A 13,271-nucleotide genomic window follows, 5' to 3' on the forward strand; every position below is an offset into this window, starting at 1 on the left:
TTTCACGCAACGCAGGCCCCATAGAAGTGAATGGGGCTGTGTGAAAATCGCAAGCATCCGCAAGCAAGTGTGGATGCGGAGCGATTTTCACGCTCGGTTGTTAAGAGACGATCGGAATGGGGACCCGATCATGATTTTATCCCCTTATAACATGGTTGTAAGGGAAAATAATAGCATTCTGAATACAGACTGCATAGTACAATAGGGCTAAAAAAATAAAAAATAAAATTTAACTTACCTTAATCCACTTCGCGCAACTGGCTTCTCTTCTGTCTTCATCTGAGAGGAATAGGACCTTTGATGACGTCACTACGTTCATCACATGGTCCATCACCATGCGCTATTGTACTATGCATTCTGTATTCAGAATGCTATTATTTTCCCTTACAACCATGTTATAAGGGGAAATAATACAATCTACACAACCTTGAACCCAAACCTAAACTTCTGTGAAGAAGTTCGGGTCTGGGTACCACATTCAGTTTTTTATCATGCGCCTGCAAAACGCATTGCACCCGCGCGATAAAAACTGAACAACGGAATGCAATCGCAGTCAAAACTGACTGCAATTGCATACCTACTCGCGCGGGTTTGCCGCAACGCATCCGGACCTTATCCGGACACGCTCGTGTGAAAGAGGCCTAATACTGTACGGAGCTCCTGCTCTGTACAGTATTAGAACTAAGTTCTATGCAAATCGACTTCGGATGTTTCATCCGAAGTCGATTCGCTCATCCCTAGTCATCATCATAGAGATTGTACTGAAAACGAAATTTTCTAATAGTCTGTCCGATCGGGGTCGTGTAGAGAGAGAAGAGTAGAGGACCTAGGACTGAACCCTGATGAACTCCAACACCGAGAGGGAGATAAGAAGAAGCAGAGACAGCAAATGATACAATAAAGGAGCAATCAGAGAGAAAGGAAGAGAACCAGGAGAGAGCAGTGTCCTTAAGGCCAATTATATGGAGCACGGTGAGAAGGAGTTTGTGGTCTACCATATCAAACGCTGCAGAGAGATCAAGAAGAATCAGTAGAGAATAGTCACCATTCCTGTTTGCTGTCAGGAGATCATTAGACATTTTAGTAAAGGCAGTTTCTGTAGAGTGGAAGAGAAAGGAAAAAAAGGAGGAAGTTTATTCAAACACTCAAGGATCTGGATAGGAAATCCCCCGAGTGTCTGAAAGTAGGCACCGACAGTGGTGGTAACTAGAGTCTGAGTAGCGCAAGGGTGGCAGCCGAAAAGTGTCCACGGAGGGCACTCAATATAAATTTTGAGAAACCAAAAGTAAGGGTGAGGGGAAGGTACAAAAGGCGCCAAAACCGAGCAAAAATGCACTAGAAAATGTCAAGAATTTGGTATCCTGGTGCTATAGTACTAGCATATTATACATATAGTTAAAAAACTTGTTTTTAATATAGAAAACTTATTTTAAAACTTATTTAAAAAAACTTTTTTGAGAGAAAAAAAAAATGTACAAAGTAGTTTGAGACCGATAGACAGGTGAAGTAAAATTAAGTCCCTGCTGTGGTTTACACAGAAGGTTGAAGGCAAAGGTTAAAAACAAGGAATAAAATGGATGAGAAAACATCCAGTGAGGCACTTACTTCACTGGGGGGTCGTTAGCAGGATAAGCATAAAACACCTGTGACGATTCCCCCTGGCCAGGATCGTGTGTAGAGTCTCAGTGAATGATGGCAGCAAGGCAGTGTGCTTCTGATCAAATCACCTTTATTAGAAGATATGTGGCTCAACGCATTTCGGGGATCAAGATTTCCCCTTCATCAGGAGCAAGGCTATAGTTGTACATGTAGCAGGTTCAGTCTATAAATACATCGTTCAATTAGTGATTTAATTGGCAAATTGGTGCCAAGAATGCCGAAAACGGAAGTGGTGTGATGTCACTTCCGGTCGGTGGAACGCATATTGCGTTCCAAATGGCGGAAGTGGCCAGTCATAGTGACAGTTCAAATGAAATGAAAATAAAATAAATGTGGGAAGTGGTCATAGTGGGGGAGTGTGTGTGTGGGGGGGGGTGGAATGGAGCCTTAGGTACGGAGTGGTGGCTGGGGGCTGGTGGAAGAAGTGGGGCGCTTAGAAGCAATCCGGGCAGGCGTTCCCAGCGGTGGAACGCTTGGTGGAACGCATGGGTGAGGGGGCGGGGTAGATGAGGAGAAGGGAGGAGGTATTGGTACGTCACCTGGTGACGTGTTGACTAGGTGCAGGTGGCTGAGGCTGGGCGGACGTGGCTGGAGGAGTTATTACTGCAGGGCGGGGACGCAGTGGCGTCCTGTGGACTGCATAATGGAGCGCATGTTCGGGGGGCGGGGTTATCGGTCATTATGCACTTAGAGTGGCTGGCCGGCAGCACGGAGGGGTAGTGCTGTGTGTGTGGTCACATGTGCTGCTGGAGGGAGAGAGGATGCATTAGCTAAGGAAAAAAAAGGGGCAGAAAAAGGAGGGATAGTGAAAAAGGGGAAGAATAATATGGGATCATAACATATGGGATGCAAAAGGGATATCGATGTATAAACACATGTAAGTAAATATAAAAAAATATATATAAGTATATATGGAAAACACATGACACGAGAGAGATATAGTTAATAGACATGGTGGATGGTGTTTTAACACCCATAAAACACATATACAATGTAATAGATAAATAATTGAATTTTTTTTTTTTAAATGGATAGTTTTAAATAATTAAAAAAAAAAGTGTGGAGGAGGGGATATGGATTGAATGTGTGTCAATTATAGTGACGGACATGTGTGTGGATATACACAGATAAAAACAGAAGTGAAATAACAAAAAACAGAACGAGCGTATATGCATACATATGAGAAGGAGTTAGTTATTAAACATGGTGGGTGGTGATTAACCCCCATAGAACACATATACAATGTAATAAGTGAGTAAAAAAAGGTGAGTTTACAAAACGGGCGCATATGTATATATAGATATATAATTCGCATAGTGGGCAGTCGTGAGAGGGGCCAGTGATATATACTTGTTTATATACAATTACACATACAGAATATAAATATGCATAGAGTGTGTGGGAGGATTGTGGGAAAATTATACGAAACTTAGAAGCAAATTATAAATGGATGAATACGCATATAGCCGTGCAAAAGGTCTTGAAAGGATCGCATAGAATCTACATATATATGCACAAATGGTCTACATATATGTATATAAGGGGGGATATGTGTATATATGCGTCATAATGGTTTAGGTTGCTTGTCTAGACAATTTGATGTGTTGGACAGGTGAAGCGTGATGAGGAAATGTATAGGTCTCTAGTTGCGGGATGGGTAGGTAGTCTGGGATGAAAAGGGGTGTATATTCAATGAGAAAGGGACTGCGGGTGAGTGGTGTGCGTGTTTTGGTCTCATATCCGAAGAGGGGGTGTGGATAGATGACTAGCTATTGGTATTGGTTGTATGGTGGTTAATGTATAGTGTGACGATAGGGTGGCCGGAAAACATGGTGGGTAAGTTAATAATTGACGTATTCTAGAGATTCATTTAGTCCGAACAGAGTTAGTGTATTGAGTTTGTAAATCCAGAACATTTCCTTACGGCACAATGTCTGGTAGGAATCAGGGACCCACTCCAAAGGGATGACATGGAGTGAGGAGGGGTCACCATCATGGCAGTTTGCAAAGTGGCGTGATACGCTGTAACTACTTTACGTGAGATGTTAGATCGGTGGTTGTTCATGCGCTCTCGTAATGGTTGAGTGGTACGTCCTATGTAATAGATGTTACAGGAGCAGTAAAGGAGATAGACGACAAATGTGGTGCCACAGGTCATTTCATGTCTCAAAGAAAGGGGCTCTTCAAGGTTGGTGAGGGAAATTTCCCTGACGTTGTGTGCTATCATGGCACAGCATTTGCAGCGTGTTTTGCCGCATTTAAAAGACCCTACTCTGGAGTGGTCTTTTTGATTCGAGGGCTTTCCGAATAAATCCACCCCTCTGGTATCATTAAATTTGGGGCAGGATAAAGACTGTAATAAAAAAATAAAAAAAAATAAAAAATTGGGGGCAGGATGGGGCTAGGTTCTGTTTCAGTGTTTTGGCTCTCCGGAATGTGAGGATCGGGTTTTGAGGGATGGTGCGGCCGATGATTGGGTCCTTTAGTAATATTGGCCAGTGTTTAGTTAGTATTTTTCTAATGGCGGTGTGTTGGGAGTTATAGCGGGTGATAAGATTTAGTGGGAAATTATTAGTATTTTTTGTCTTTTTTGGTTTTGATTCTCCATATTTGATGTCTCGTTCGGTTGTCAGCATCCTTTTCTTGGAGTCTATGACCAGTTTTTTGGGATATCCCTTCTCGTAAAATCTCTTTCCCAGAAATTCTATTTGTTGTGTGTTTCTTTATCTGAGCTGTTTCTTTGTACTCTGCGCATTTGACTGTAGGGGATGTTATTTTTCCAACGGGCGTGGTGGCAGCTCTTGTAGTCCAAATAACTATTTGTGTCTACTTGTTTGAAGTGTGTTTTGGTTGTGATAAGGTTATTAGCTATATTTAGGTTGAGATCTAGGAAGACCGCTTCCCTAGTGTTGTGTTCCATTAGTGAAGGACAGGTTCCAGTTGTTATTGTTAAGTTCTTTCAGGAAACATGCAAGGTCATCTGTTTCGTCCTTCCTAGATGAGGATGATATCGTCAATATAGCGTTTGTAAAGGCGGATTTTGGTATGCGAGAGGAGGCCTACACTGCTTTCGAAATGACCCATGAATAGGTTGGCATATGAAGGGGTGAATTTTGTCCCCATAGCGGTGCCTTTCGTCTGGAGAAAGGTCTTATCTTGAAAGTTGAAGTAGTTGTGTTCCAAGATGAATTTTATGGATTTAAGGATGAAGTGGCACTGTGTCTTGGGCATGCGGGGATCGGAGTTTAGCCCATTTCTATATTGCTTCTAAACCAAGGGAGTGTGTTATGTTGCTGTAGATGGCTGCCACATCAAGTGTGACCCAGTGGAAGTTCTCTCTCCATTGGAAGGTCTCTAGTATTTGTAGTAGGTGGGTGGTGTCTTTTAGGTATGATGGTAGTTGAATTACATACTGTTGTAGTATGCCGTCTATGTATTCGGACAAGTTGGTGGTGAGTGAACCTATACCGGAAATAATGGGTCGTCCGGGAGGGTTGGACAGTGACTTATGGATTTTAGGTAGAAAGTAGAATTTGGCTGTGACAGGGTGTGGAATTTTAAGGTATGTTCTGGTTTTCTTATCTAGGATGCCTAGGTGGTGACCTTCGTCTATGAGATTGTAAAGTTATTTCGTAAAACGGGGTGTTGGGTCTTCGCTCAACGGTGAGTAGTAGGTCTTGTCTGATAGTATACACAGGGACTCGGCGGTGTAGTATTTGCTGTCCATTACCACAATTCCCCCTCCCTTATCTGCGTTTTTTATAACTATATCCTTATTTCCGGTTAGAGTTTTGATGGCTTTTTTCTGTTCCCGAGTGAGGTTGCTGGTGGGTTTCGGATTGGGGCCATTAAGGTTCAGTTTAAAGTCCGTAATAACCATATTGAAGAAGGTTTCGATGTGTGGGCCTTTGCTTTCTAAAGGGTAGAAAGTGGATTTGGGTCTGATGTTAGAGGGAACGAGGTCAGGGATTTGGGAATGTGGGGGGGCTGGGTTTGATAGGTGTCGGGCTGGGGGATGGAGGTGGTGGAGTGTGGTGGGGTGTCCGTTCTTTCAGAGAGAAATGTCTGTGGAGGGTGAGTTTTCTCACTAATTGGTTTAGGTCCACAAGCAGCTCAAAAGGGTCGGGATTGTTAGTGGGGCAAAAGGATAAGCCTTTTCCCCGAATTTCTATTTCTTGGGGGTTGAGTTTATGTTTAGATAAGTTGAAGATGCCTAGTTGTTTCTCAAGGGTGGTTGGGTCAAGGGTGGATTTTATAATTTTTTGCACTTGAGTTTTTTGAAACACGGAGTGTCTCTTTCTACCTCCTCTGCATCCTCGGTGTCTGGGTTTAGCCGCTTTTTTCGCATACTTGACAGGGGAGTGTAAAAGTGCGTGATCTTTAGCGTCTGTGGTGTTGAGGGGATCTTGGGGGGTGGTGATTTTAGTGGCTGGAGGAAGGGGCTTAGTGACAAAAGGCTTGACAGGACTTGTCTGGGCGGTGGCGTCGGATTAGGTGTCCTGATAGTCGGGGGAACCCTGTCTAAAAAAGCATCCTCAGTGAGATTGGTTGGTAAGGTTAGGAATTAATCAGGTTCTGAATAACTGACAGAGTGGGTGGAGAAACTAGACTCGGGGTCGGACAGTATTTGGGCTGTGGTATCATTAGGTGGGGTGTCTGTGGACGTGCGCCGATCTTCCAGTGGGGTGTTGAAGACCTCAGTGAGGGTGGCTCCGGATTGGCTTGCGGAGGTGGTTTCATTGTGTGGTGTGGCTAGTGTTATGGTCGGACAGGATGGTTGGATCCTTGTTTGGTTATTCTTAATGGTGCCTGTCTTGTCAGGGGGAGGGTTGTTATTGACTTGGGATGAGGCCCAGGGTTGATAAATGTGGTTAGTGGCCTTATTTTATTTCTACTATTATAAAAGGTGAGGTTTCTGTTGGGCATTTTTGTTGGTGGTTTTGGTATCTATGTGTATTAAGTAGGGGGCGTGGTCTAGTGCGTTCCCAACTTATGATATTATTTTCCGTATAATCTATAAGGTCTCTAAGTAATTTTCTACATTTATCTCTGACAACTTCATATTCATAATGCTTAAGGTATTCTCTTTTATTTCTCATTGGGGGGTGTTGTTCAATTGATCTAGAAAGCAATAAATTTTTCAGGAGAAGGGTTTGGTCTTTGCATATTTGTTTGCGTTTGTGGGTGAGTAGTTTCATGAGGTTAAATGAGTATTCATCACTGGTTTTCAACCAGTTTTTTACAAAAAGTTTGTCATCCAAAAAGGAAGGTTTTAGAGATTGTCTGAGGCCCCTAGGTATTATATTTAGGGTTAGGTAGATGGAGAGAAAATACCCGTTAATCTTGTTACGGATGAAGTCTTTGATTTGTTTTAGGATGTTGGATTTGTTTTTTGGGGCTGCTGCTGGATTATTGTTATTGTTCTTAAAGGGGGGGCCCTCTGTTTCGGCCCAGGTTCCTCTTGGGGTATTCTTAAGTTTCTCGCCATCTTGGGTGAAGAGGATAATCTTCACTTCTCTCGTAACTCTCTGGATTATGTTCGTCACGTCCGAATGGAGGTAGTCCCACCCTGCGTCTGCCGTACTCCTATGGTCCGGTGGGGGACGGGGCCCCCTCGATCCATCGATGCAAATGGGAAGAGAAAGGAAAAAAAAGGAGGAATTTTATTTAAACACTCAAGGATCTGGATAGGAAATCCCCCGAGTGTCTGAAAGTAGGCGCCGACAGTGGTGGTAACTAGAGTCTGAGTCTGAAGGGGAAATCTTGATCCCCGAAACGCGTTGAGCCACATATCTTCTAATAAAGGTGATTTGATCAGACGCACACTGCCTTGCTGCCATCATTCACTGAAACTCTACACACGATCCTGGCCAGGGGGAATCGTCACAGGTGTTTTATGCTTATCCTGCTGACGACCCCCCAGTGAAGTAAGTGCCTCACTGGATGTTTTCTCATCCATTTTATTCCTTGTTTTTAACCTTTAACCTTTGCCTTCAACCTTCTGTGTAAACCACAGCAGGGACCTCATTTTACTTCACCTGTCTATCGGTCTCAAACTAGTTTTCTCTCAAAAAAGTTTTTTTAAATAAGTTTTCAATATTAAAAACAAGTTTTTTAACTATATGTATAATATGCTAGTACTATAGCACCAGGATACCAAATTCTTGACATTTTCTAGTGCATTTTTGCTCGGTTTTGGCGCCTTTTGTACCTTCCCCTCATCCTTACTTTTTGTTTTCTCAAAATCTGTAGAGTGGAGAGAGGGAAAGGCAGATTGAAAAGGTAGAAGAGAGTAAAAGAGATGTTCCAGAAGTTTAGAAATGAAGTGGAGGTTGGAAACAGGTTGGTAGTGAGTGGCACAGGTCGGGTCACGATGTTTTTTTTAGTAGTGGGGTTATAACAAAAGAGGATGGGAAGCGAGAGAGAGAGAGGTTATATATTGTAGTAATGAGAGCCGGGGAGAGGGACTGGAGAAGGTGTGAGGGGATAGGATCACTGCTACTGGTGGGGGGTCGAGAAGCAGAGAGAAGCCTAAAGACTTCTTCATCTGTTATAGCGTCAGAGGAGAGAGAGCACATGGAAGTGTGGGAGGGAGGAGGATCGAAACTGGTTGGGACTGGGAAATTATTTCCTGCCGGATGTAACCGATCTTGTCTCTGAAGTAGGTGGCCAGGTCATCAGTGCAGGTCATATCTTCTCTTCATGATGCAGCCGCTGTCTTCTAGAACACCACAAGCTCTCACCCCTGCGTCTCACACAGAGCAGAACCCAACAAATCCATCCCCGGCCCCGACACAAACCAAACCGAAAAGCTGAGGCTTCCAGAGTCCAGAACGAAGCCGGAAGAAATCCCACCCAAGGAAGACTTCATGGCCTACAGAGAAGCAGCTTCATGTCTGCTCTCACCTCCTCACAGCAGGACTTCTTCACTTCTATTACGTCGTCTCTGTCCCACAACCCCAAATAATTATTTCATACCTTTTCCTCCTCTCAGCTCTGCTACATGGACATGACAGAGACTCCGCTGTAGTAACTGAACATTACACATACACAGCAGGACTTCTTCACTTCTATTACGTCGTCTCTGTCCCACAACCCCAAATAATGGAGCGAACCATACTGATAATTTCAGTGTGGTGAGCCATGATGACATGGCACCTAACATTACAGTTAATATGTTGATTATATTATTTACTTACCTATGTGAAGAATGGGTTAACCCAGATGCTGTGGGTGCTTGCGCTGATATCTTCAAATTTGATTGGAGATCACTTTAACTGCCAGTTTGAGAACCTATAAAAGAACAGAAAATAACGATTTTGGCTCATTCACGTAAGTATTTTTCAAGAGACAGACCTGCGTTCATCTGTGTCATGGAAGATCTGTTGAAACAACTTATTTTCAGAGCAGAAAGCCAAGGGGGAGAAGAATGGCTGAGGAAGTGCTTACAGCAAGGACCGGACCAGCAAGAAGAGCTTCTTTTATCTTCTAATCCCGTCTGCTGCGCAGTACCTGGCGCGAGCGCCGAACTGATCGATCCTCCCTGCGATAATTTTTTGCGCATGCGCGAAAAACCTGAGACCCGCTCGCCGATTAAAAAACGTCAGCGGAGAGACAAGAGGGCATATTCCCCTTCACAATATGCGCCTCCTTCTAAGACCAAGAAAACCAACTTATCTTCAAGCCGAGCCAGCAGGAAAATTCAACGGCGTCATTTTCAACAGCATTCAACTGTCACTCAGGAGCCATCACCTGCTTCAACAGTTGATCATCCTCCTACATCATCTGCTTCTGGTGAGCTGAATTATAACTTTTTAAGTGACTGCAAACCGCAGGGCACTATTAATCAAGAGATTAATTCACTTGACATTGATTCTTCTAAATTGAAGATTCAGTTGTTTGATGAATTTTTACTTTACCTATCTAAAAAGGATGAATCACCAAAAAATGTTTGGTCTGGATTAGCAGATGTCAGTCAAGTTAATACCCTTAATAGTCTGACTGCTGCTAATTCAACCATTCAACCGTTCACTAATGTACCTAAAATGTCCAATATTAACCCTGAAATGGCAGTAATTCCTGAGCTTGAATTAACTCAGGTATAAAAGAGACATCTGTTAAAGAAGTTCTGGCGTGTCAAATTTCTCCATTAGGGTTTCATTTACCCTTGAGCGTGAAAGAAAAAATTTGGAGAAAAGAATATGTTGAAATTTTTTCTCTTCTTCCTTCATCTAGTGAGAATTTAAAAAGTGAATTATTGAAAGACAAAAAATCAGATTCTGAAGAAAATAGAAAATTACACCAGAAATCCTTTTTAACTGGCTGCAAGCATTTAATATATACGCAGCAGTTTTGGGTGAAAAATTTCCTAGTCTTTGTACTGGTTTATTTTACCATGTAGATACTATTTTGGAGGCATATAGAAATTTTGGCGGAATGGGTTGGTGTCTGTATGACGAATCCTTTCGTCAGAAACTTGCAGTATATCCGAATCTAAATTGGGGTAGTAAAGATGTCGGGCTTTGGTTGAATTTAATGCTCCCTAACAAAAACAATCTTTTTCGTCAACCCAATTTCATTAACGTCAAAAAAGGTATCTGTTTCGCATTTAACGAGTCGCATTGCAGATGGCAACATAATTGCAAATACCGACACGAGTGTTCTTTCTGTGCCGGTTCTCATTCAGCCTCAAAATGTTTTAAAAAACAAGGTATTCACTTCCCAATTTCTAACAAGGAAATTCAATCGTTTAAACAAGGTGACTCCGCTGAATTTGCCAATAATAATTCAGTGGCTAGGTCATTACCCAAACATTCAGATGGCTAATTTATTAATTGACAGTTTTACCAATGGGTTTTTCATACCTGAATTTCTGGGTCCAGGTTGCATTCTAGTTGAAAATGCGTTATCTGTAAAACAAAATATTGACATTGTTAAAGAAAAAATTGAATCTGAATTTTCGTATATCTCCTTTAGCTTTAGTTCCTAAAAAAGAACCAAATTCTTTTCGTCTTATTCACAATTTATCTTATCCTAAATTCAGTTCCTTAAACGATGAGATGGAAAAAAATAAAGCCAGTGTGAAATACTCCTCATTTGATCAAGCTTTGTCTTTTTTACAAAAAGCAGGCCGCAATTCTCTTCTTGCCAAAGCTGACATTAAATCTGCTTTCAGACTACTACCTATAAACCCCATCGGTTATAATTCTTTGGGTTTTTATTTTCTCGATAAATTCTTTTATGATATGGCCCTTCCCATGGGATTCACCCTATCTTGCTTTTATTTTGAGGCGTTTTCAACTTTTCTACACTGGGTTATGGATATTCACTCAGGTAGTGGATTTTTACTACATTATCTCGATGACTTTTTATTTATAGGTCGTGTAGATTCGGATGATTGTATGAATCTTCTGAATAGATTCATTGGTATAGCTAAATATTTCTGCATTCCATTAGCTGTAGATAAAACTGTCTATCCTACTACGAATCTCAAGTTTTTGGGCATAGATATAAATACAGTAACAATGGAATTTAACATACCAATGGAAAAAATCCAGAATACTGTTCAACAATTAACTCGCATATCCGGAAAAGAAAAAATTACGCTTAAACAACTTCAGTCTCTTTTAGGTTCTCTTAATTTTATTTCTCGTGTGATTCCCATGGGAAGGGTCTTTTCTAAAAGATTGTATGCTGCCACATCAGGTAAGTCCTCACCTCAATCCCATATTCGCATCACCAAACAACTAAAGGATGACATTTCAGTTTGGTTGCAATTTTTATGTGAATTTAACGGTCACACCATTTGGCAGGAAGAGTTTGTTGGCTCAGACACCTTGTCTCTTTATACAGATGCGTCTGGTGCTATTGGATATGGTGCTTATTTTGACAACTTTTGGTCTGCCGAACGTTGGCCTTTAAATTGGATTACTAATAACAAGTACTCAAAAAATTTGGTTTTTCTAGAATTATTTCCAGTTCTAGTTTCTCTAACAATTTGGTCCTCAGTGTTTCAGAATAAGAGAATTCTGCTAAGGTCGGACAATATGGGAGTAGTTTTTTCCATAAACTGTTTAACTTCAAAGTCTCCGTTAGTTTCTTCATTATTGCGTAAGATAGTTTTTCAATGTCTAAAATTTAACATTTGGATAAAAGCTAGATTTATTTCTGGGAAAACTAATTATATTGCTGATTATTTGTCCCGACAGCGCTTCAAGGAATTCTTCTTAATGACACCTCGAGCTTCCCGAATGGGAATTCCTTGTCCAACTCATCTTTGGGAGATATCAGAGGATTAACTAATGAACTTATTTTTGGTTCATTAGCCAAGAATACATGGGCAGCATATTCTGCCGCATGGTTGGATTGGAAGCTTTTCTGCATATCTCAAAAAATTTCTTACATTGATTTTAATTTAGGGAATTTTATCAAATTTATTATATATCTTTACAACAACGGTTTACAAGCCGATTCTATTTCTAAAAAATTATCGGGCATTTCTTTTTTCTTTAAATTAAAAGGCGAAAGCTCTATTCTGAATAATTTTATCATTAAACAAATGATTAAAGGTATCAAAAGAAAGTCAGTCCACAATGTTAAGACCAGCCCTTTATCTATTGAATTGTTACAAAAGGTCATATGTAATTTAGTATTAGTTTGTTCTTCGGAATATGAAACCAATTTATTTTCTGCAGCATTTTCTATAGCTTTCTTTGCTGCTCTAAGATTAAGCGAGATTGCTGCAGACAATAAAATCTCAAATCCCCCATTATTGATATAGGACCTTCAAAAGTTGTATGGATTTTTGGTGATGAACTGATTCAATTGGCTGAGAGAAGATCTGCTTTTAGACATTCTACTGTTAATTTAGGTTATTCAGCAGAATTTTCCATAAACTGGTTTTCCTTTGCTGACCTTAAAATTTCTGATATCTTCAAGAATGTCAGCCTTATATATTCAAAAATGTCGAAACCTGACCTGTTTATTTTACATATTGGCTCGTTTGATTTGGAAAAATCAAAACGCATTTGTTAATTTATGAATTAAAAGAATTGTTATGTAAAATATGCTACTTACTTGATGGTGTTGTACTCGTATTTTCTGACATCATCCCAAAATTTTCTTGGTTCAATTCTGAGTTATCCTTTCTGGAAACAATTAGGAAAAGAATTAATAAAAAAATGGAGATTTATTTGAAGGAAATTGGTCATGGCAATTACAGACATGTTGAATTAGAAGGATTCGTTAGAGGACTTTACCAAGAAAAGGATGATCAGCTTTCTGATATTGGATGTGATATATTCATTTCAGATTTGCAGAACATAATTGATAATGGTTTTTATTAAAGGCTTGCAATGTTTATTGGGCCACTTGTTTTTATGTGGCGTTGTGGGGTTAAGTCACTCTCTGAGTGGACTGAGTGTTATATGGTTTATTGGTTTAAATATTTACTTATTTATATTTGAGAATAAATTGGATTAACCAGATTATAATTAATTGGTTAAGTAATAAGCATTGCGGCCTTTAATTACCCAACTAAATAAATAAAGATATTTGCTTAAATTCTATTTTGAGTGATGATTTATTCTATTTTGTGAATTGGAGCGTATGAC

The 13,271-nt window shown here is 40.6% G+C and overlaps 1 long non-coding RNA gene and 1 pseudogene across 1 annotated transcript; one reads left to right on the top strand and one right to left on the bottom strand.

The window, feature by feature from the left end:
* Positions 1-13,271, top strand: part of LOC122940392 — a 718,635-nt pseudogene that overhangs the window by 670,771 nt on the left and 34,593 nt on the right.
* On the bottom strand, positions 8,783-13,174 carry LOC122940485. The gene is made up of 3 exons (XR_006390310.1): positions 12,736-13,174; positions 10,524-10,568; positions 8,783-8,952 (listed from the first exon to the last, which is right to left on the bottom strand). It is a non-coding gene; the product is annotated as an uncharacterized LOC122940485 (long non-coding RNA).

The sequence above is a fragment of the Bufo gargarizans genome, chromosome 6 (genome assembly GCF_014858855.1).
Source record: "Bufo gargarizans isolate SCDJY-AF-19 chromosome 6, ASM1485885v1, whole genome shotgun sequence".
NCBI classification, from domain to species: Eukaryota; Metazoa; Chordata; class Amphibia; order Anura; family Bufonidae; genus Bufo; species Bufo gargarizans.